Source organism: Pediculus humanus, genomic scaffold, assembly GCF_000006295.1.
Source record: "Pediculus humanus corporis 1103172107360 genomic scaffold, whole genome shotgun sequence".
Taxonomy (NCBI): domain Eukaryota; kingdom Metazoa; phylum Arthropoda; class Insecta; order Psocodea; family Pediculidae; genus Pediculus; species Pediculus humanus.
In genome coordinates this window covers 361563-385382 of record NW_002986991.1, presented here as the reverse complement: position 1 = coordinate 385382, position 23820 = coordinate 361563, and the positions used below count along the sequence as shown (strand labels likewise).

Genomic DNA, 23820 nt, shown 5'->3' with positions numbered 1-23820 from the left:
GGGGAAGGGGGAGGGGGGAGAAAAAGGAAAAATTTATTACCTTTCTTAAAAAATTTTTTTTTTAATAAAGAATTCAAACCGTTTGTTGTATTCATATTGATTTGTATGCGTAAACATTCACAAAATTTATTTGATTTTTGTTGTCGTTTCCTCCTCCTCCACCTCCACCTCCTCCCCCCTTATTTTCAACCCTCGACAAACATTTAACAACAAACAAACAAACAAAAAAAATGCTGCGGATGTTGAAAATGATTTAAATCAAACAGACAAGAAATCATTTTCTCCCTCGTTTTTCTTATTTCTTTTTTTTCTCCCTTAATCATCATCATCATCATCATCATTATCTTCTTACTCCTTTCCATCGTTTCTTCTTCCCATTTTTTTTTCACTTTCACTTTCCCTTTTTAACGTGGTGTAATATTTTTCGACAAATGAACTTTGTTAAAAATTTGAAGAAAATTCCAAGGGTTGAAAAAATATATATATAATTTGAAAATGTTAATAATAATTGTGAGGAAATGAAAGAGAAAAGAAGTGGAAGGTATATTTGAGAATAATAAATGTAAATGGGTAGAGACGTCTTTGGAAGCTGTTAAGCCCCCCGTATTCAGAGATGCTGGAGTTAGAGACTCCAGTAACAGTTCTGACGTTCTGACTCGAGTTAATCCTTATAACGACCTCGTGGTAACGTTACGTGATTAGTTTAATTGCTTCAATTTAACAATTCAAACCTCCTTCCCCTCCTCCTCCTCTCCTGAATATCATCATCATCATCCCTTTCCCAAAATCATTTCCTTCTCTCTCTCTCTCTCTCTTTCCCTCACACGCAAAAATTTTTTTCATTCGTTCCCCTTTTTAAAAAAATTTTTTTTTATTTTTTCCTGGAGAAAAAATAAAAAAAAAAACGTGCGAAAATTTTTTACGGGGAGGGGGGAGGATGAAGAGGAGGGTGAAAGGGAAGGAGAAGGGAAACGGGAAGGGAAGGAAGGGGTTAATTTTTTGGATAAGGGAAATAATAATAATACGAATTTACTATTTATTATCTGTGTATAACCGAGAATTTTCCATCATCCCTCCTTATCCCCTCTCTCTCTCTCTCCCTCTCTTTCTTTTTCGTCGCATTTGCCTTTTTAGGGTTGATAATATTTGTTAAGGGAGGGATTTTCACAATTACGTGACAGTTTGGTCAATAATATTTTGTCTTTCTTATTATTTTCTTGTTGTTTTAACGGTTTTAAGTGTATAAAAAAAAGGAAGGGGAGGGGATAAAGTTAACAACAACAACAAAAAACTTTTCAAATTTTTTTTTTTTTTTTTTAATTCTTTTTAATGTTTTTTATGTTTATTTTTATTATTTCTCGCAAAAACAAACCTTTATTCTTTACTATTATTATTATTATTATTTCTTTCAAAAAATTAATAATTTTTTATTGTTTTTTTCCTTTTTTTTCTTTTTTTAAATTTGTAGTAACAAAAAAAAAATTAAATTTTTCTACCGACGGAAAAATGAATGAAAAAAAAAAAAAAGTTTTGAACATTGTCAATCAATAATTCATTATTACGCGAGGTGTTAAAAAAATTAAATTTCCCTTATAAATATATAATTAACTTGAGGGAATTGTTGTTTTTTTTATGTTGGTAAATAGTCAGTGGCAGAAGAAGACGGTCGGGAAGGGAAGTGAAAAAAAAAAACGTTTGTTTCGTTTTAAAAAAAAGAGGAAATAATGAGAAATAGTGTGTGTGTTTGCATTACTATTAAATTAAATATTTATAATTACTTTTTTGTCGTCTTTTTTTTTAAATGGCAAAAGAAAGAGAGGGAGGGGCAGAGGGAGGATAGTGGGGGGGAGGAAGAAGAAAAAAGAGAGAAAAATGTCGAGTGATAAAAAAAAAAAAACTTTTTTTTCACCTTCCATCTTCTTAAATGTTATTATTAAAACGTTAAACCATCTTTTTAAAACGTTAATTGTAAACATATATACGTAATCGCTGTGTCGTCATTTCCTGTTATTTAAAAAAAATTTTCTGAGTTTCGACTACTACTTACGGATTTTTATACAAAAAAAAATTTTTTAAAATGATTTTTTATTTACATTTGACATTTAAAAAATATCGGCGACGAAAACCAATCAAAAATATCATCATCATCATCATCATCATTATCATTATTACTCGCTTCATTTTTTTTTTGTTCGCGTCGGTCGGCCATATTTGATTTAATGTACGTAAAATATCATCGAATTTTTCTTTTTTTTTTTTTGTAAAAACCCGCGACGTACGATCGAATAAATTTTTGTTTATTTATTTTTTATGTACATAAGTTAAAAACTATTCGTTTTCTTTTCAAATTATTATTATTATCATTATTATTATTTATTATTATTACCGAGTAATAAATTATTAATAAAAAAAAAGAATTTCGAATGATGAGAAATATGGAGGACGTGAATGAAAAAAAAAAAAAACTGAAACTTCATAAACTCGAATAAATATTTATATCGAACGTTAAATGAATCGAGAGAATCGATTTTCGATAAATTAAACGTTTTTATTATCATTATCATTATTATTATTATTATTATTATTATTTTAAACGATAAAAAAAAAAAGAAATCAAGTTCGAGATTTTTTTTTATTTTATAACACGGTTTATTAAATCAATCACGGAAATAAAAAAAGATTTCAAATTAATAAGGCGGTGGATCGGGGTACACGTTAAATAAGTTTTTTTTTTTTTTTAAAGTTGGTAACATTGGAGATCAATTCAATCTTTAACGATCACGTATTAATTTTTCTGTTTTTTTTTTTTTTTGGCGTGAAATTTTTGATTTGTCGTCCTTGATGTATTCTTCAATTTTGTTTTTCCAGGTATTATTCAGGTATTGAATCGTGGAGTGAAGGTGGCGGTGGTGGTGGTGACGTCATTGCCGTAAGCGGTATCCGGTCAAACGAATCGACGATATCAATTAAAACACGATCGAGGAGAGAGTTAAGAGAAAAAATAAATTAAAAAAAATATATATCAATCGCATCGTTTAAACTCTCACGATAATTTTTTTTTTTTTAACGACGCCATTATGACAACACTTGAAAAAAAAATTAATCCGTCATAGATACCAACATAACGCAGTAAAAACAAAAAAAAAGAGAAATTTTATTGTTTTTTTTTTTAGGAATGAAAATGAATAATTATCGATTGACGTTATTAATAATAATTGCAATGATTCATTGAAAAAAATCCGTTTGTCTTTGTGTGTTTGTTTGTTTGCTTGTTGTGTTTGTATTAAAAATGATACTTAATGTTTTTTTATACAAGTAAATGCTCTTAATGTTGTTATTTATTTTTTTATCAAAATTTGTTTTTTCACTTAAAATTCGGGTCGTCATAAAAGAAACCGCTTTTTTTTTATGTATCATCAATATCATCACCGTCAACGTCGTCGTCATCATCATCATCATCATCATCATCACCGTCACCATAATCATCAATATTATTATTATTATTATTATTCATTTGAATAAGTTTTTTTTTTTATTTTAAAATAAATTTTATCGAATGATTTTTTATTTTTGTAAATCAAATGAATGAATGAATGAGTGAATGTTTACACACGCTTTCTCTCTCTCTCTCTCTCTCTCTCTCTTTCATTCATTCATTCATTTTCTTTCTCTTTTTCTCAGTATTTAAGGCAGAAAAAAAAGGAAAATTAGATTATTCGAGTGATAAATTGAAAAATTAAGTGCAAAAGCAGTCTAGACAGTTTTTTTTTTTTTTTTTCTCAATGAACTGTGCAAACACACAGGAAAAGAAAGAAAAAAAAAAAGAGAAAAAAAATTAGAGTAAAGCAAAGGGAAAAAGAAAGAAAGAGGAAAAAAAAAATTCTCTGGAAGCGCACAAATGGAAAAAAAAAAAAAAAAAAAAATCCGGGGGCATGGGGGCAGGCACCTGTTGCATTCAACCCTTCATCCTTTTCATTCTTCTTGTTACGTTATAACAAAAAAAAAAAAAAAAAGGAAAAAAAAAGGAAGAAGAAGAAAAAAAAAGAAAAAAAAGTGTCAAATATTCAATGCTGTTTTGAAAGACAGACAACCGACAACAAGAAGAACGTTCAACAGATTATTTGAAACCTATTTTTTTTTCCTTTTTTTCCCTCCTTTTTTTCTTCCTTTTTTCCTTTTCGTGTTAAAAAAATAATTTTTTTTTTTAGACGAAACCTTTGCCGTTCGTGCTGTTGGAGGAATGGAGGATGACGTGAAATTTGAGGTTTAAAATCGTTTGTACTATGTAATAAAACAATCACCTCGTTTGTTTGTTTGTTTGTTTTTGCGAAAAACAACGGTTTTTTACTCTGGAATGTGAATTTTTTTTTTTTTTATAATCCGTTTCCTGGAATTTTCTGGAGTTGAAAATAATAGTTTTATATCTTTATCACACGTGTGAAAGTTTTTTTTTGTTCGGTTCATTCATTTTATATTATTATTATTATTATTATTATTATTATTATTATTATGAGTTTGATGAATTGTCATTCGATAAGCTTTCGTTCCAGTTTTTTTTATTTCTTTCCAGAATTAAAAAAAAAAAAAAATTCAATTTACACGTTTAGATAAGGATTGATAAATTGTTTTAGATAAAATTACTCGTTAAACGAAAAAAAAAAAATTTTTTTTTAATTGACAAGTGATGAGTTTGTTTGTTTGTTTGTTTTCATCTCCAGTAAAATTCCAGTGAAATGATAAATGATTTTTTTTATTTTTTTTCGTTTCATTCAAAAAAAAATTTTTTTTTTTTATTTCTAATTCGTTAAAATTTTTTTAAAATTTTTCCCTTACGAATTTCGCCACGAAACAATAATTTAAAATTTATTCATTCATTCATTCATTCATTCAATCAATCAATCAATCATTCACGTAAAGCATAATTAAATAGAATAATAATAAAAAATTGTTTTAAAATTAATTTTTATTTTTTTGGGTGAATAACCAAAAAAACCGAACAAACAACCAAACAAATTTAAAATCACACAAAAAAAAAGAAAAAAAATTATTAACAACAGATAAATAAATAAATAAAATAATAATAATAATAATAATGATAATGATAATGATAAAAATGGTAATAAATAAAAAGTTTTTAAACTTGTTTTTTTGTAAATTGAAAACGTTTAAATTAATTATTATATAAGCTCAACGTCAATTAAAAGTCAAAAATTTCCAGGATCGGAGGAATATCGTTTTTCCAAAAAACTTTTTGGAAAATCTGTTTACGAGTAATTAACCGTAAAACGTGACAAATGGATATATAATTTGTTGTTCAGATTGATCCCCAGCAATGACAGATTAACAAATAAACCTTTTCTTACTCCCCTCAGCCCCCCAATCTCCCTCCTCCTCCTTCTCCCTCCGCCTTTAATACGCCGCCGCGAATTTCCTGGTTCCTCCCTTTTCTTCTTTTTTTTCTCTCTCCATTTTTTTTTCATTTTTATTATTTCGACTCTTTTTTTTTTTCATATTGAATTAAGTGACGGATTAAGGAATTTATACGAAATGATAACAAACGGATTCGTTTCCAATAAAATATAAGAAATAGAGTGAGAGAGAGAGAAAAAAAAATCAAAACAAAGTAGATATAGTTGTTTTTCGACACGGGACAGGTCAAAAAAAAAAAAAAATGGCGAGAAGGCCGGGGGGCCGGGAGGGAGGGGTAGGGAAAGAGGGAGGGAGAAGGGAGGGCGGAGAAATAGGAAGAAAATAGAATGAAGAAAAAATGAGGAGTTATGTTTGTAAGACAAGAAATTATGTGATGGGTGGACTCGACGGGAAACAAATAAATAAACTTATTACCCCCTTGGAAAAATATTACCCGGATAGTAGTAGTGACTTGGAAAATAAAACGATGGCATATAAATCTAATCGGTAAAAGAGTTCATGAAACAATTTGCCCCCCCCTTTCCTCCCCTCCCCCTCCCCACCCACCGATTCGTTCGCTTTACCATATTTATGGCAGACTCTTATTAATTTATTTTCTTATAAAATGGTTTATTGATTTCTCTATCCTGGAAATTATTTCCAAAAAAAAAAAATAAAAATTTTCTTTTTCCTCCGTTACATAAAACTTTTTATTTATTTACGATACCAAAAAAAAAAACATTTTTTTCTCCAGTTTTAATTTCTCCATGAAAAAAAATTTATCAATAAAAAAAACGTGAGAAATAAAACAACAACAACAACAAACAATTTGATAATAAAATTCAAATTAAAAAATGGACGATTAATATTCTAATTACGAATTCATTATTATTTGTCCTGTTGTTAAAAATAAAAAAAAAACACGATGACGACAGGAAAACAATAAAAAAAAGCTGTTGAAAAATTAATGATGATGATGATAATGATGAGGGTGGTGGTGGTAAAAAAAAAAAAACCTCTAAATCAGTCAAAATCAAAAAAAAAAAAAAAAAAATTATGTAAGTAGCCATAAATAAAAAAAAAAAAAAAAAGTGTACAGCAATGAAAAAATTAATTGAAGTGCGTACCGGAAATCGCGTAAACAACCAACCAAGCAATGTACAAACGGATTTAACAACAAACGATGTGACGTCATCATCATCATTATTTAAAAAAAAAAAAAAAAATATTTGACGAATGTTAAGAGGCGTCAAGTACACTTTTCACTTTTCATTTATTTACATACGGTTATAATAATTGTGTTTGCGTGTTTGTGTGTGTGATTGTTGTTGTTGTTGTCGTTGTTGTTATCGTCGTCGTAATCGTTGTTGCTTCCTATGCCATCATTTTTACTCTAATTTTAGATTATTTTTCATTTTCAAGTGATGTATATGTGCCGCGAATAAAAAAAAAATTATAAATTGCATCAAAATCCTTTTTTTTTTTGTCCGATGTTGGTAGAATGAAAGGCTGGGAAATAGTATTATTATTATCACTGCGTTAAATGATTCACCTATTATTATTATTATCGTAGGCGTGATGTTGAAATTTTGTAATAAAAAAAAAAAATTTCAATTTAAAAATTTTCCACTACGATATTGTTTAAATTTTTTTTTTTTTTAAAGTTTTCGGATAAGATTTTCCAGTTATCTAGTACCACGATATCATTATTATTAGATTTTTAATAATTTTCTTATGAAAAAAAAAAAATTAATTAAAAACTTTATAAATGCAATAGAAACAAAAAAAAAAATTTTTTTTTTAATAGTTTTTTTTTTTTTTGTTTCCACTTTTAACTTTTTTTTTTTATTAAAAATTTATAACAAATTAATTAATAAATAAATAAAAAAAAGAGTAAAAATCCTTTGAGACTTTTCCTTTCTCTCTCTCTCTCTCTCTCAGAAAAAGAAAATATAAAAAAAAAAAAGTGGAAGAAGAAAAAAAAAATGAGAAAAGCTAAACGAAAGAAATAAAAAAATATATAAGGAAGATAACAAGTTAACTTTTCATCGTTACTTTTTAATAAAGTGTAAAATGGCGGGTAAAAAGTAAAAAAAAAGGGTAGGGGAGGGAGGGGTGGATAATAAGGGGAAGAGAGAAGAGGGGGGATTAGGTTGTATAAAAAAGTGGCCGTTACCGAATAATATAAAAAAAAAAAAGGGATGATGATGAAAGTTTGATAGGGAGAATGAGAAGAAAAAGAAAAAGAAAAAAAAATAAACGAGTTAAGTAAAGAAGAAATTTTTGAAAGAATGAAAATGATGCAGTGATAGTAGTAGTGGTAGTAGTAGGGTAAAGTGTAAATAGAAAAAAAAAAAAAGTGGAAATAGACGAGAATGAAAAAAACAAAAGAAAATAGGAAAGGGGAAGGGGAAAAAAAAGAGTTTTCGAGAGTTTTTTTTTTTTCGCGGCGGTCGTTATTTTAAATTGAAAAAATTTTTTTTTTTTCGTTTTTCTTCTGCCACGTTTTTTTTTAAATTTACATGAACACAACTTTTTAAACGATTCGACAAATTATTATTTATTTAATTTTTTTTTTTTTTTTTTAACATGAAAATGGTCGGAAAACGAGAGAAAGGATTAAAGGCCATTTAAAGAGAGAGCGAGGGAGAGGATGGGGAGGTTGGGATGAAGAGGGAGGAGGAGAGAGGGGGTAATGGTTTTCAAAATGTCGACTGGCATCCGTAAAAAAATAAAATGGCATTTGATAGCCACGGAAGAAAGAAAGAAAAAAAGATTCATTGCTCCATTACTGAAAATGATGCATTGCAGCTTTTAAAAACACAAAAAAAAATCCGCGATTGTTCTTTCAAGTTTTATCAAACGGTAAAATAAAAAATTTCTGTTTGTTGTTTGTTTTAACCTGATAAATTACAAAAAAAAAAAAAAAAAACGTATTAGTATTAATTTAATTTCGTGTTGATTTCTCTCTAATAATAATAATAATAATAACATTATTGTTATCATTATCAAACAATCAACGAGGTCAACGAATTTTTTTTTTTGTTAATCGAATTTTTAATATCAACAATATTGTTTTGTTTGTTAAACAAAAACAACCGACGACTACTATGGATTGCGTAATTACATTAAATCATCACAAGCCTCCGTGGCGCAATCGGCTAGCGCGTTCGGCTGTTAACCGAAAGGTTGGTGGTTCGAGCCCACCCGGGGGCGACAGTTTTTTTTTTCCTCTTCAGCTTCTTTTCTTTTTTTTTTCCCGTAAATAATAATAATAATTTTTTTTTATTAACGCGAATTAAAAAAAAGGCTCCCTGTAATTACGGTACGTTATTACACCTTATCATTATTATTTAATAATTTAAACTGTTATCTGCTACCTGATACCTTATCTACCTTGGAATTATTTATTCGTTTTTTTTGAAATGAAAACAAAAAAAAAAAATTCATCAATACGAATCCTTCCAACGAATAAAAAAAAAAAAGCGCTTCTAAAAAAAAAAATGGTTGTAGTTGAATATTAAATTAAAACTTTTCTTTTCGCTGAACCCACAAATCAAACAAGTTCCAGAATTAAAAAAAATTTACGAACGATAAAAAAAAAAAAAAAAAGAAACACTCCAAAAACCTTCCCTTCACTCGTTTTCTACGTTATTATATATCTCTTTCTCTCTTTCTCTCACACTTTAAGAGAGGAGAGAAAAAAAAAAAGGTGAGAGAGAAAGAGAAAGAGGGAGGAAAGAGCATAGCTAGCAAATAGAAATAAATTTCTAAAAGCTGAAATAAATTTTAGTTTATCAACGGCGAAACAGAAAAAAAAAAAAAATGAAAAAGATATATTACAAAAAAACGTTTGGGCCCCCCGGATGACGGTTTATGTATTGTGTGTGTGTGTGTGTGTGTGTACGTTTGCGTGTGTATAACTTTTTTTTTTTAAAGGTTTTTCATCATCGTGAAAAAAAAAAAAAAAAAAATTGTGTGTGAAAAACTCCAGAAGTCAACGTGGTGGTGGTCCTCAAAGTAAGAAATCATCGAGTTATCTCAAAATTCATAAATAATATATTGAAAATTAAATTTTTGGTTGACTTTTTTTTTTTTTTAAATTTAAAAAAAAAAAAAAAAAACTATTATGATGTCAACCCTTGGTATCTTATTTCCAGGTTTTTGTTACTTAACCTTTTTTTTTTTTATTCTCCACGTTTTTTAATATTCTCAAAATATTTTCACGTTTTCTTTCTCCCTTTCCCCCTCCCTCTCTCCCTTCCCCCTTTTTCTCTCCCCATCAACCGCTTTTTTCCCATTTATACCACCAACCACCTATCATTTTTCCTTTTCTTTTTTTTTTCTATTTGTTTTTATACCGAATCGAGAAGGAAATTGTTTTAGACAATTTTTTGTGATTTTAATTTTGGATTTTTTCTCTTCTCCCCCCTCCCCTTCCCCTCCCCCGTCCCTCCTCCACTCACTCCCTTTTTTCCCTTACGAAATATTTTCAAAAAAAAAAAAATTTATTTCAAACTTGTTTTTTTTTTTTTTTTTTTTTTTTTTTTTTAATAAACGTTTAATAAAATTTATTCGATTACGAATCGACGGACGCCATTTTGAAAAAAACAACAATAATTAATAATTTGAAGTTTTACGCCTCATTTAACGAATCAATTAAAAGATTTTAATAAATTTTTTTTTTTTGTTTGTAACTTTAATAATAATACGAATTTGATTTAAATGGTAAACAAACAAGTTCAATGTCAAATGAAATGATAATGAACCGAGTTCATTGACCCTCCCCCTTCACTCGTTTCGCAAAGCCAAAAAAAAAAAATTTTCCTATCAATTTAATAACGATTTACCTTTAAAAAAAATTAATAAACAAAAAATTTTTTTTTTTTGTTGTAAAATCCAAACGAAATTTCGTCATTAATAATAACAAGGAAGAGGGCGCGGGAGTGCAATGGTTGACATGACGCGTTTACATCATGTCAACTTAATTAATTAATTTTAATAGTTTTATTTAACAATTTATTTATAAATTATGTATCAAAAGTTTTGTTATTGAGTCTATTTTATTGTGATATAATTAGTTTTTTATATTATTTACTTATAATTATATTATTTTAAGTTTTAATTTACAAATAGCCGACGGTTTGTCATGTGACAAATGGAAGTGTGGGAAATGAAAAACCTTAGAAGATTTCTTCGTACATATGATTATTACGAGTAAGTACATCATTTTAATACTTGAATTTTACTTGCATAAATGTTAGGTTAAGTAAAAAATGAGGCAAATATCCAAAAAAAAACAGTTTAAAAATTTTACATTTGTTTGGTTAATTATTAGTAGTTTAACTAAATATCTTTTTCATCTCATCATAAAAAATAAGGGTTGGAATAATTTACTAAACAATATTTATTAATAATGATTGATTTGATATATAACAACTCAGTGTACAAATTTCTATACTCTAATCTTTAAGGGTTAATTTACTGATTGTTGGTTGTTTTTAAGTTGTTTTGGGCCTTTCTTTAGTTAGTTTGTCTCATTACAACATAGTTTATCATAGAGATAGTGTAATACCCTCTTTAAATCTGTATCAAAATCAGGAGAAATTGGTAACCTACATAATAATTGATTTTAGTGTAAGGAATTATGGAAAAACACAACAGACTCCATTTAGTGATTGTACACCTCCTGACCTGATTATAAATAGTTGAGCTAAATACCTCCTATCACACTAAATAAAAAGAGAGGTAGTTTAATAAAAATACTTGTAATTAATTAATTTATTGTACCAGGTGGATGTGAAATCTGTGTACTCTTGTTTTAAGTGTGAATCTATTGATTGTACATTACTTTAACCCTTTTATTAAGTTGGTTTGTTTCTTTATAACATATTATGTCATATGTTTAGTGTGAAATTCTCTTTTAATTTCATTTAAGGTTAGAAAAATACAACTGTTTTCAGATTACTTAGGTTTATAGGTACAAAATTGTAATTTGTATACTGTATTGTAGTTTGTATACTGTGTTGTCATTTGTGTATTGTATAGTAATTTGTATATTGTGTAGAAATTTGTATACTTTGTTGTAATTTGCATACTGTAATTGTATATGTATATACTGTGCATGGATTAGGGATGGAATGCATGAGGGAAAAGTATGAAAGGGGTAAATAGTAGGAAAGTTAAGTATTGAAATAGTTTTAAGGGAAAACAATATTCTTTTGCAAGGTATACTAAAAAAATTCACACCTAAAGATAATGATGACTGATTCATAATTGTAATAAAGCAAAATGAGAACAAAATAAGGACAGAATCAAAACAAATCTTGTATTCCTTAGGGATCAGGTAGAAACCTGTAATAAATGTTGACAAAGCTCCAACAAACATTAAGACGGATTGTTGTGATTATGAGTGTAAATAACAATAATAATAATAATAATAATAATAATAATAATTTAATAAGAAAATCAATGATTGATATACAAATAAATACATTAAATCGAATTTTTTTAGTAGTTTTCGAGTTAAATAATTTTTTTAATTAATAATTATTTATTTAAGTATTAATAAATTTACGGCAGCCATTTTGATTTTTAATTTTTTCTAGTTTTCATCATTGTCATCATCATTATTATTATTGTGCCGCATTTTTCCTGTTGCCGTGAAAGTTTTTTTTTTTTTCTTTTTTAATAAAATAAAATAAAAATAATGACGGACGTATTATTAATTCTAATAATTAAATAATAATTTTTAAAAAATTATTTTGACTTTTTTGAGGGGGGTAACGAAGGGGAAGACAACGAAGGAGGGGGTAACGAAGGAGAAGGCAACGAAAGGGGGCAAGGAACATAGCGAAGAGGAAAGGAAGAAAATAGAAAATCATTTTTTTTTAAGTGATAAAAATAATATTTTTTGAAACCCGTTTAAAAGTTTTTCATTTTTCAATTATACTCATCATACGTTTTCTGTCCTTTTTCCTTCCTCCCTTCCTTCCGCTCCCCACTTTTCCCTCTTTTCCTCTACCCGTGCACACACACACACACACACACAACACGCACATTCGAATACCACATACGAATATATCCCTTCTTTCAAACTCATCGTCATTATTATTATCATTATTTTTTTCTATAAAAAATTTTATGTTTTTTCCTTCCTGCATTTGTCTTTTTATTTTTTCTTCTGCTGGGGTTAAATAAAAAAGAAAAAAACAAAAATAATCATATCGAATGTTAAATTTTAAAAACGCAACAAAAATTTTTATGTCTCTCTCTCTCTCTATTTAAAAAAAAAATGAATTATGAAAATGAAAGATGTGGCAAAAGTTCCGGTTTGACGTTGTGAGAAGGGGGGGCAAAGGGGGAGGGGAAGAGAACAAAAGGGGAAAAAAAGAAAAACAAGATGCGTTTTCTCTTATTTATATTTTTTTAACGTACAATTTTGCTTATTGAATATTTTTTTTTTTAGTGATGTTTTTCATCATTTTTTTCCCCTGATTTTTTTACAGAAAGGGTGGGGGGGGGAGTCGTTTTGCGCGAGAAACAATTTGAAAAAATTAACTTTTATTTAAAATTGCTGTTTAAAAACTATTTCGATTTCGGTTACAACAATTTTTTCGCGTGAGCGTTGGAAAAAAATTAATTAAAGGTAATTAATTAGGGGTGGAAAGGGAGTAGGTTGGGGAGTAAGGGGAAGCGCGTAAATTAATTTACGTAAATGAATTGTGAAGCGTTTAAAAAACCAAAAAAAAATCTGAGAAAATTTGAAAATTTAAGGAAAAAATATTAAAAATCCATAGCCGAGGGATTTTCCGGTAAATCATACAAAGCATTTTTCAAATCAACGTGTTTTCGTGAAAAATGACGTCACAAGAGTATCGCGAAACCCCTCCCCCCAAAAAAAAAACAAAATTTAACAATTAATAATATCAACAAAATAAAAAATAACTTTAAGCAAAAATATCAGAACTTTTATAGAAATAAAGTAAAAGACAATTTCAAATCTCGTAACTTACAATTTTTAAAGGTTTTTGTTTTTTTGTTTTTTGGTTGAAAAAGAGGAAAACGTGAAATAAAAGGGAAAAACATAATGAAAAAGTGGTAGAAGAAAAAAAAGAGGCGGAAAGGAAAAAGGGTAAATTTGATAATAGGAAAAAAAAGGGGTGAAATTTAAAATAAACTCAATAACATAAATGAAAACAAAACGAAAAAAAAAAAAAAATTTTTTTAATTTAAAATATTTTGTTCACGTCGATTTACAAAAAAAAAAAAAAACAATTTCATCTACTGCCACGTTAAAAAGAAAAAATCAATAAACGATTTGTACGATAAATCGTAATAATATCAAAAATTGAAAAAAAATTTTTTTTTTTTGAAATGATCGTATTTTTATTTAATAATAATTAATTATTACACCAGGTTTTAATATTGTTCGGTCCCCCTTTTTATATAAATAAAATTATCATTTTTCAGATTTGGGGGGGGGGGCTCAAAAAAAAAACAATCAACTCTCTAAAGTCTATCTTAGTCAATTATATCAAAAAAACATTTTCGTGGGAGCCCCTGACATAAAAAAAAAAAAAAATTTTATCACACGAGCCTTTTTTCTTCCTCCCCCCCATTTTAGTGCAAAATTTTTATCACGTGATCTTTTCCCTTTTGTCTCGATCCCCCCCTTTTTTCTCTCTTCTCACGTTTCGTAATTTTCTCATTAAAATCTCGGGTTAAAAAAAAAAAAAAAAAATAGTTTTCATTATTATTATTAACATTAACAAAATTAAAAACGTCAGCATTTTCCTTTTTAATTTTCCAACCTTTGAAAAAAAGAAAAAAAATTAAATAAATGATAATAATAATAGTTTTTATTACCTGAAAACTTCTACTGCTACTACTACGGCACTCACAAATTATTTTTGTTTTTTCTAGAATCATCCATCTGAAATTCCTATTATTATTATTATTAATATTATTCAAGGAGATTTACGTAATAAGTCACAAATATGAGAAATTTTTTTCTTCGAACGGATAATAAACAAAATTTTCAATCAATAATTATTGATTATCGATTTGATAAAAACAAAAACAAAAAAAACGTGGATGCAATCGATTAAAACAATAAAGAAATTCTTTAAAAAAACGTTTAGATGTGATAAATTTAAATTTTTTGTGAATGTGTAGAGAGAAGAGGAAGGAGGATAAGGGAAGGAAATGAGTGAGAGAGAGAGAGATATGATTGGGATGATGGTTATGATAATAAAGGGAGGTAGCGTGAAGGAGGGATAAAAAAAAAAAAAAACAAGTTGACCTCTATCTGCATTGAAGTACATCTTTCCATCCCATAGCTGTCGAAAATAAGAAAGATGGCCGTTTGATTTATACTGTAGGACCCGACACGCAACGTCCGAATGTCAGAGAGAATTTTTTTTTTTTTTTTTTTTTCCTCTTTTGATTTAGCGCACAATTGATATATGAAGGTGTAGTTGCGGAATCATAATTCAAACCTTACAACAACAACAACAACAAAAAAACCTGTACCTGCATCCCGGATTCTTTTATGCTCTCGTGAATATGTGAAGGAAATTTGACGGGTTTATTGCCTCTTGTTCGATATAAGGAGAAACGAACATTTTGGAATTTTTTTCTTCTTTTTTTTTTGGGGGGGGGGATCCCTAATCCATTAACTACAAAAAAATTTTTTTCTTTTTTTTTTTACAACGACCGAGACGTTAATTAAAACAAAAAAAATTTATTATTATTATTATTATCATCATCAAACGTTTATATATATATAAGGATAACTATTCATATTATCATCATTTATTTATTATCAAACAAAACATAATTATTATTATTATTATTATTATTATTTTTTTTTTTTATTACTCTGAATTTTTTTTTATTATTATTATCGATGACGTCATTTTATAAAAACAAACACACGTCAATTTATTCAACGTAAAAACATAAATAAATAAATAAATAATGTTTATGAATTCGAAAAAAAACGATTCCAATAATAATAATAATAATAATAATAATAATAATAATAATGATAATAATAATAATGTCAATCGTTAAAAACTCATCGAAGGCATCGCAAAAAAAAAAAAAAAAACTTTTGACATTTTATTAGTATTATTATTATTATTTACCTACCGACGTGCTACGAATTTTTTTTTTTTTTAATAGAAATAAAAACCGCCAAATATTCCCACACAAAATACAATCGATATTATTATTATTATTCTTATTCTTCTTCTTCTTCTTCTTCTTCTTATTATTATTATTATTATTATTATTATATCATATAAGTATAAATAAATTATTAAATGAAAATGAAAAACATGAAAAACATAATTTATATAAAAACATAACAAACTCCGCCTATTGAGGGAGGAGATGAAGAATCGCCGATCGAACATAATTTTTTTTTTTTTTTTTTACAAACAACCCTTTCGTACCTGAAAAAAAAACCTGAAATTAATAATTCATTTAAAAAAAAAAGATGGAATGAGGGAGGGGTGGTGTGGGGTGGGGGGGAGCTCAAACGCCGTCCGTCGCACGCATCATACGAATTTTTTTTTTTTTAAACCACCTTTTTTTTTTTGTTTCATGTCCTCTGGCATTTTTTTTTATTATTATATATATCCTCATCCCCACTACTACCATTTTTAAAACTTCTTCTTCTTCTTCCACGTCAGCTCCCGTGGACTCAATCATTATTATTATTATTTTTTTTTTTTTTTAATTGGACATTGAACGCACCGGACGTGGCCAATCAAAATTATCGTCAATAAATCAATTTTTTTTTTATTTTTACGACGACTTCCCCCCGTTTTTCTCCCCTTCTCCCCTCCCCTCCCCCTTCTCCCTCCCATCACACCGTCAGAAAAATTATTATTATTATTATTATTATTATTATTATTAATTTCTTTTTTTTTTTTTTTTTTTTTCAAAAAGCAGACGGACTAATTAAAATTTTTTTTTGTTTGTGTATATTTATAATTTTATTTGCTATAAATAATTTTAATTGCGTTCCGTAAGATTTTATGTACGTTAAAAAAAAAAAAAATTATTTATTTATTTATACGTTAATTATTATTATTATTATAATAATAAATTAAATATTTGCTGTCGTAAAATTTTTATATTATTATTATTATTATTTTTTCTTCCTACGGGAAGTTTATCATACGCGTAATTTTAAAAAATTATTTAATTGATTACGATGATGATGATGATGATGATGATAACGATAAAATAAATTAAATAAATAACGTATGAGAGAATTAATAATAAAAAAAAAAAAATTTGCTATGGTTAATGTTAAAAATGTAGGATCGAAAATTTTAAATCCGTTTTTTTTTTTATTATTATGTTGAACGATGACGAACGCGATAATAATTCAAATAAATAATAGCAAAGGTGGGGAAAAAAAACCTTATTTGTTTTCCTTTTTTAAAATATTTTTGCTGTTGTTCAAAATAATAAAATTTTCATTTTTAAATATAATTAATAATAATAATAATAATAATGATAATAATAAATTTTTTGTTTTTTTTTTTTTGTAAATTTGAGGAGTCGTAAATGAAATATTATACTCAATAAGATAAATAATATTATCTTACCCTCAGCAAAAACAACCGCCGCAAAATAATTTTTGAGAAAATTTTATTTATTAACTTTTTTAGGTCATTTTAACAAAAATTATTGCCACTAAATTTTATTTTTCCACCGTTTTTTTAATTATATATATATATATATATATACAAAATATATTTTCTATTAAATTTACTTTAAATCATTTTTATTGAGCTCAAATAAAAACTCTCTCTCTCTATCTCTCTCTCTTTCTCTCTTATCAGTAATTTTTTTGATTATGATAACAAAGAAAGAAAGAAAGAAAAACCTGGTGTGGTGTCGTGGTTTTTTTCTAGTTACACTTTTTTTTTGTTTTCTACCCTCTTTAAACGCTTAAATCTCATAGATTATTACGGTCGTAAGTTAACCATAGCTTAAAAAAATTACTGTATTCGTATAGCGTGATGACGACGCGCTATAATAATAATAATAATTTTATAGAACTATAATTACTTCGATTATTTGACGTTTGACGTTTTTTTATTTATTAGAATTTTTTTTTTTTAGAAATTTTCGATATTGAGGCGATTTTCTATATTTTTATAAATTTTTTTTTGTTTTTTATAGTTTCACTTAGCGACTATAAAAATTGAATTAAAGCTATAAATTTTATTTATTATTAATTTAAATTAATTAATTAAAATTTCTAGAAATTTTCTCTTCTCTCCCGTTTTTTTATTTATTTATTTTTTTATTTTTATTCTTACCGAGAATTTATCGACATCGACGTGTGTTTTGTGTTTTTTTTTTTTTTCAAATTTTCTGGAGAAAAAAATGACGTCATTAAATTATTTTTCAATTATTACGGAGAAATGTCATCGTGTGTTACTGGGGGGGGGAGGGGGGGAATTGCGTGTTTAAATTTTTTTTTTTTTTTGTAATTCTTATTAACGTTTATTTTCCACGTGTGAAAACGCTGGAAATTTATTCGTATCTCTGAATTCTTTTCTCTTAATTCGTCATAATCACGTTTATAGAACTATAATATTTTATAGTCTATTTCTATTATAGTTCATTATTTTAATAAATTTTAATGTTTTAATTATTTGTAATAAATAAAATTATGGAGTCGATAATAATGGCGGGAAATAAAAAAACTTTTCTTTTTTTTTATAGAACAACTAATTTTTTTTTTTTATCAAAGCTTTCTGTCGTTACTAATGCAAATGATTCGTAGCAATAATAATAATAATAATAATAATAATAATAATAATATGACATACGACATACAACATCAAAAAAAAAAAAAAGCAGAAACAAAAAATTAAAATATTTAAATACGATGATTTATAATCACGACAGCTGTCACATTTTTTTTTTTTTTTTTTAGTTTTTTTGCCCCATCTAACGAACGACAATTTTGATGCAAATTATCATTATTATTATTATTATTATTTTAAATAGTCTGTTAAACGTCTGGTAAATGTTATAACAACCGCCACCCTTAATTGTATTAATAAGAAAAAATAAGAGGATACGCGTACATACGGCGGCAAACGAGCAACAGGAGCAAAGGTGATGTAGGAATTTGAACGAGAGAGAAAGAGAGAGAAAGAGTGTGTGTGTGGTTGGAAAAGGATAGAAATAAAAGGCACGTTCGAAAGGTTATGTGTAATTAATGCGTGTCAAAGCACGCCTCATACATCAATCCTTTCCCGCCAACCAACCGACAAAGAAAAACCCCGCCAATTTCACATAAATAAGGTGTGGGCAACAATTTTGAAAATTAATTTTTTTTTTTTTTAAATAATGTTTTTAAATATAAATAATAATAATTCGAGAATTCGAGATATCGAATTATCGAATTCTCGAATTTATAAAAGTAAAAAAAAAAATTTTTTTCGTTGTGCCAAAATTTAATTTAATTGCTCAATTCTTTATTTCTTAAAAAAACGTGATTTTTTTTCTTTTTCCTCCGTCTGCGTCCTTGTCTTTAACCAAAGGTGACTTATTTATATTTTTTAATTAAATTCTATTAAATAATTGATGTTTATGTACATAAATTATTATTAATAATGTGGTAATCGATATCGCATTCATGCGTGGGTTTTAACAAGGTTAATTGTTATAAATAATTATTATTAATAAAAAAAAAAACGAGGGGCGAAACGGAACTCTCGAATATTTAATTTACGAAAAAAAAATTTTTTTTTTTTTTTGTCTTTTTTTGGCAACGTGATATTATCATTATTATTAAATCATTTATTGACGTTTGATTAATCTAAAAGTGTCATTAGATAAAATAGTACGACCTTAAAACTATAAGTTGGAATTTAACGTTTTTCCTTAATACTACCGCAAAATAATAAAATTCCAAAGATAAATTTTTTACAAAATTCTTTTGCTCAATTTTATTCTTTGAACTTTATGCGGGATCAAAAGTGGCAACAGATAAGTTGGCGTGGTTCTATATATATTTCGTGTGTGATAATGATCATCATGCATTCATTCCGACCACGAATAGAAAGTCGATTTTTATGTAATACCTTTCTAATTGTTCTAAAATCGATTCATTTTTCCCTTTTCTGTTTTTTTTTTCGGGTTGTTGTTCTCATGTTTGTTTCCGTTTGTTTGTTTGTTTGTATGCCTTTAGTGTTATAGAGTAAGTGCGAGGGTGAACACCTCCATCCACCTTTCTAAAATCCTTTCCAGATTTTTTATTTTAACCCCAAACTCTCGACTCTTTCCGGCTTTTTTTTTTTTTAAATAATATTTAAATCATTATTATTATCATCATCTGACATGCAACGCCAACAACAACAACTTGCAAATAAATTATCGCGAATAAAAAAAAAAAACGCCATTTTTGTTGTTTAAAAAACCTTTCGCAATCATTCAAAAAAACAAAAACAAAAACAATCGACGAAACAAAGAAGAAGAAGAAGGTAATAAACGGAAACGGGGAAGGGAGAGAGGGAAGAAGGGATCGTGAGGGACGTGAGAAGCGGCACGCGGGGAAAGGGAAATGAAAAGGGGGTCAGAGGAGGTAGAGGGGGGGAGAGAGAGAGGAAGAAATAAAAAAAAAAAAAAACCAAAGTAAAACCTTTCAAAGTGAAAATGAAATTTAATAAATAAATGACTTTTTATTTTTTTCGACTGATTTATGGGGAGGCATTCGAATGTGAAGGCGGTTCATTTCATGCAGGACCGAATCATTCTCAACTATGACCATATATCAAAATCAGACGGAGCCAATAACGTTTATCAACGAAAAAGGAGGTCTCCAATCATGATTCCGATAATAATAATAACAAAAAAAAAAGTAATAATTAATATGAAAACCGACCTTGATATTGATATATGGCCATTCGGTCTGCGGAGATTGGAAACGTAATAATAATTTTTTTCTTTTTTTTTTTTTTTTAATAATATTTATTTATATTTATTCCAGTCCGTTCGTTTGTACGTTTGTTCGTTTTTGTATGCTATTTTATACATCCAGTAAAAATGCCTGGAAAAAACGATTCCAGTGTACTTGTGTGTGTGCAGTTTCCAGGGAACGTTTTCATTTTCTTTTTCGTTTGAGAATTTTTTTAGTTTTTAGTTTAAAAAAAAATCGTTGGTGACACGAATTCACCTTGCTATTGACACTCTCCTTTTTAAACTTCAATGGCCTTTCGGTTGTTTGAATTAAAAATTCGTAAATAAAATTAAAAGATATCATCAATCCCGTTAATCCCACTGTAGTTACAGAGAAAGAGAAAAGTGAAAATTTTTAAAAATTAAATTACCGAGAAAATAAATTTTTTTTTTTCCGGGAAGGGGAGGGAGGAATCCCCCCTTCCTCCGACAAAAGAAAAAAAATTTTTTGAAAATAAAAAAAAAGGGAAAAAGAGTTTAAAAAATTTTTGGCAGAGGTTATCCGAGGAGGGTTTTATATTGTGACGAAGAGAGACGTCTCCTTGGCAAAATCTTCGGCTTTTATCCAAAATGCAAAACTTTTTTTTTTTTTTCCATTCTGGAGACACGATTTCTTTAAACAGTAAATAATAAGGGGATGACAAGTAAAGGGCGTAATGTCAACCAATTTATTTAATTTATTTTAGACCATCATTTAATTTTTTTTCTTCTTTCTTCTTCTTCCATGTTTTAAATTGTTCCGCGCGTTTATTATCATTATTATTTTTTTTTTTTTATTCTCTCACAAAAAAAAATAAAAATTACGCCGCGTTATTATCATTATTATTTTTTTTTTTTTTTTTCGTTATGTTAAAAAGAATAAATTTATTTTAATAATTTTAAAATCAAATTTTCTTTTTTGTTTTTTTTTTTTTTTGTGGAGAAGGGTGAAGGGAACGGGTTGGAGAAAGAAGGGGAAAAAAAATTTATTGATCCTCTTCCCCTTTCCCCTCCCTTTTAAAGTTTACGTACAATTAAATTAAAATATATATATATTTTTTTTTATATCAAAACCAGATATAGTCAAAATTATAATAGTTCTATAAAAAAAAAAAGAGAAAATAATTGTTGTTGTTGATTTTTTTAATGTTGGATAGTGAAAAAAAAAATTTTTTTAAAACGGGGGACCACCACCAGGTGACAGGGAAGAGGAGAGGGGAGGGAGCAAAAATCCCGCGTCGCCGAACGAACGTTCTTTCTTTTCGCTCTTACGATTTCACATTAAAGAAAAAAAAAAAAAAATTGAAATTCTCACGCTATAAAATTTTATTTATAGCCGATTAAAATTAATAATTTTAAAGTTCTATATATAAATAACTTATTTATTTATTTATTTATTTACATAATAAATTTTTTACAAAAAAAAAATTAATCATCAACATTTATATATTTTTAATAAATTTTTGTTATAATTATAGCGCGTCGTTTGTTGTTAGTTTTATAGCGTTTATGTTAATCCGAGACAACGGGCAACCAAACAACAACAACAAAAAAGAAATTAATTTATACAACTATGTAAGACTATAAATAATTTGTAAAAACTATAAAAGAAACAAAATATTATAGCAATTCAAACCCGAAAAAAAATCAAAAGAAATATAGTTATAGATTTATAAATAATAATAATAATAATAAAAGTTTAGAGTTGTTTATTATTATTATTATTATTTTTTTTTTTTTAATAACATAAATAATTAATAATTATATGATAAATAATAACAGAAGGTATAATAAATAAATAAATAAATAAATTGAGATTTAAAACCATTGCTGAACAAACTACCTGGAAATATTTTTGGAATTCAACTGGAACAAAAAATAAATAAATAAATAAATAAAGTAGAAGCGGAAGTAAAAATTTTTATTTTTATAAAAAAAACGGAGGGGAGTAGGAGAGAGGAGGGTTTTTTTTTGTTGAGAAATTCCAGTTAACGGCTAATTTTTTTTAAGAAAAGAATACGATGTTAACGAAAGGGGGGAAGGGAGGGGGTATGAGAAAAGAAGGGCTGAATATTAAATGTTCAGAGCGTATATGATAGAAGGAACGCGATCACACTTTCTGGCGCCACGAAAATCCCTAATTGTAAATCTTTTACTGGACACATCTAAGTAAATTTTGAATTTCCCCTCCTCCTCCCCCCCGTATGTCCTCTCCAGTTTTTTCTCCAAAGATTTTCATTTTTTCTTTTCATTTCTACACCTTTTCCAAAAAAAAAAAAATATGTACGAAACTTTTTAACTCACCTTCTTCTCTCATTCGATGCCCTTTCAAATTTTTTTTTTTTATTGGAATCAAAAAAATTTTTTACCTAACGAACAAATCGATCATTTCACTGGAGAATGAAAAAGAAAAAAAAATTCGTTCCAGAAGTATAAACTATAATTATCACATCAAATATTATCATTATTTTTAAAGCGCTATAATTAAAAAGAAAAAAACAAAATCAGGTTAAATTACTTGATGAATGCTGGATGATACCGATACTGGAAAAAAAAAATTTCAATTCAATCGAATAAAAATTATTATTATTATTTTTTTCATTCCTTTTAAATCAAAGGAAAATAAAAAAAAAAAAAAAAGGAAGAAGAAAATTTTCATCCATTTTGAAACATTTTCTTCTATGACGAAGCTTAGGTCGACACTTTTCCAAAAGCGGCAAAGCTATAAATCTTAACAAAGTGCTTGCTTTGGGTTCTTTTGGCGAGAGAAAATACGGAGGGGGGTAAAGAGAGATAGATAGATAGAGAGAGAGAAAGAGTAAAAAACTGGAGAAAATAAAAGGTTCAATGGGGGAGAAGAGGGGAGAAGATAGAAAAAGAGAAAAACACACGTGGGGAGGTGAAGGAAAATGGTAGGCGGGAAATGAAAAAGAATCAAAAATGAGAGTTGAGAGTTGGTCTGTTCAGCACTTTAAAGCAACCAGGGGGACCCCCTTTTTCAATTCTTCATAAAAATTACAATAATATAAAATTTTTATTTTTTATTTATTTTTTTTTTTTACATATCGATCGAGATATCGATATTAACGATCGATATTTCCTCGAATCAATCCATCGATTTTTTTTTTTTTTTAAATAAATTTTCAAATGATTTAAATGAAACGAAATAAATAAAAAAAAAAAAAACGACGGATTGAAATTTTTTTTTTTTATCCCTTTTTTTTTTTTTATTGACGTGGAACCAGACAAGTATTTTTTATATATATATTTCATTTGAATCTTAACCCTTTAATTAATCAATAAATCAATTTTTTCGTTTTTGTTTTTTATTTATTAAAATTTTAGTTATTAATTTAATTTCTTTTTTTTTTTTTGTTAAACGTTTGATGGAAATTTCCAGTCGTTTGATAAATTTTCCAATTTTAAATAACG

The 23820-nt window shown here is 27.2% G+C and overlaps 1 non-coding gene across 1 annotated transcript; it reads left to right on the top strand.

The window, feature by feature from the left end:
- The first annotated feature begins 8551 nt into the window (after window positions 1-8551).
- Phum_PHUM001480 lies at window positions 8552-8625 on the top strand. Its single transcript has one exon. It is a non-coding gene; the product is annotated as a tRNA-Asn (tRNA).
- Window positions 8626-23820: the final 15195 nt, after the last annotated feature.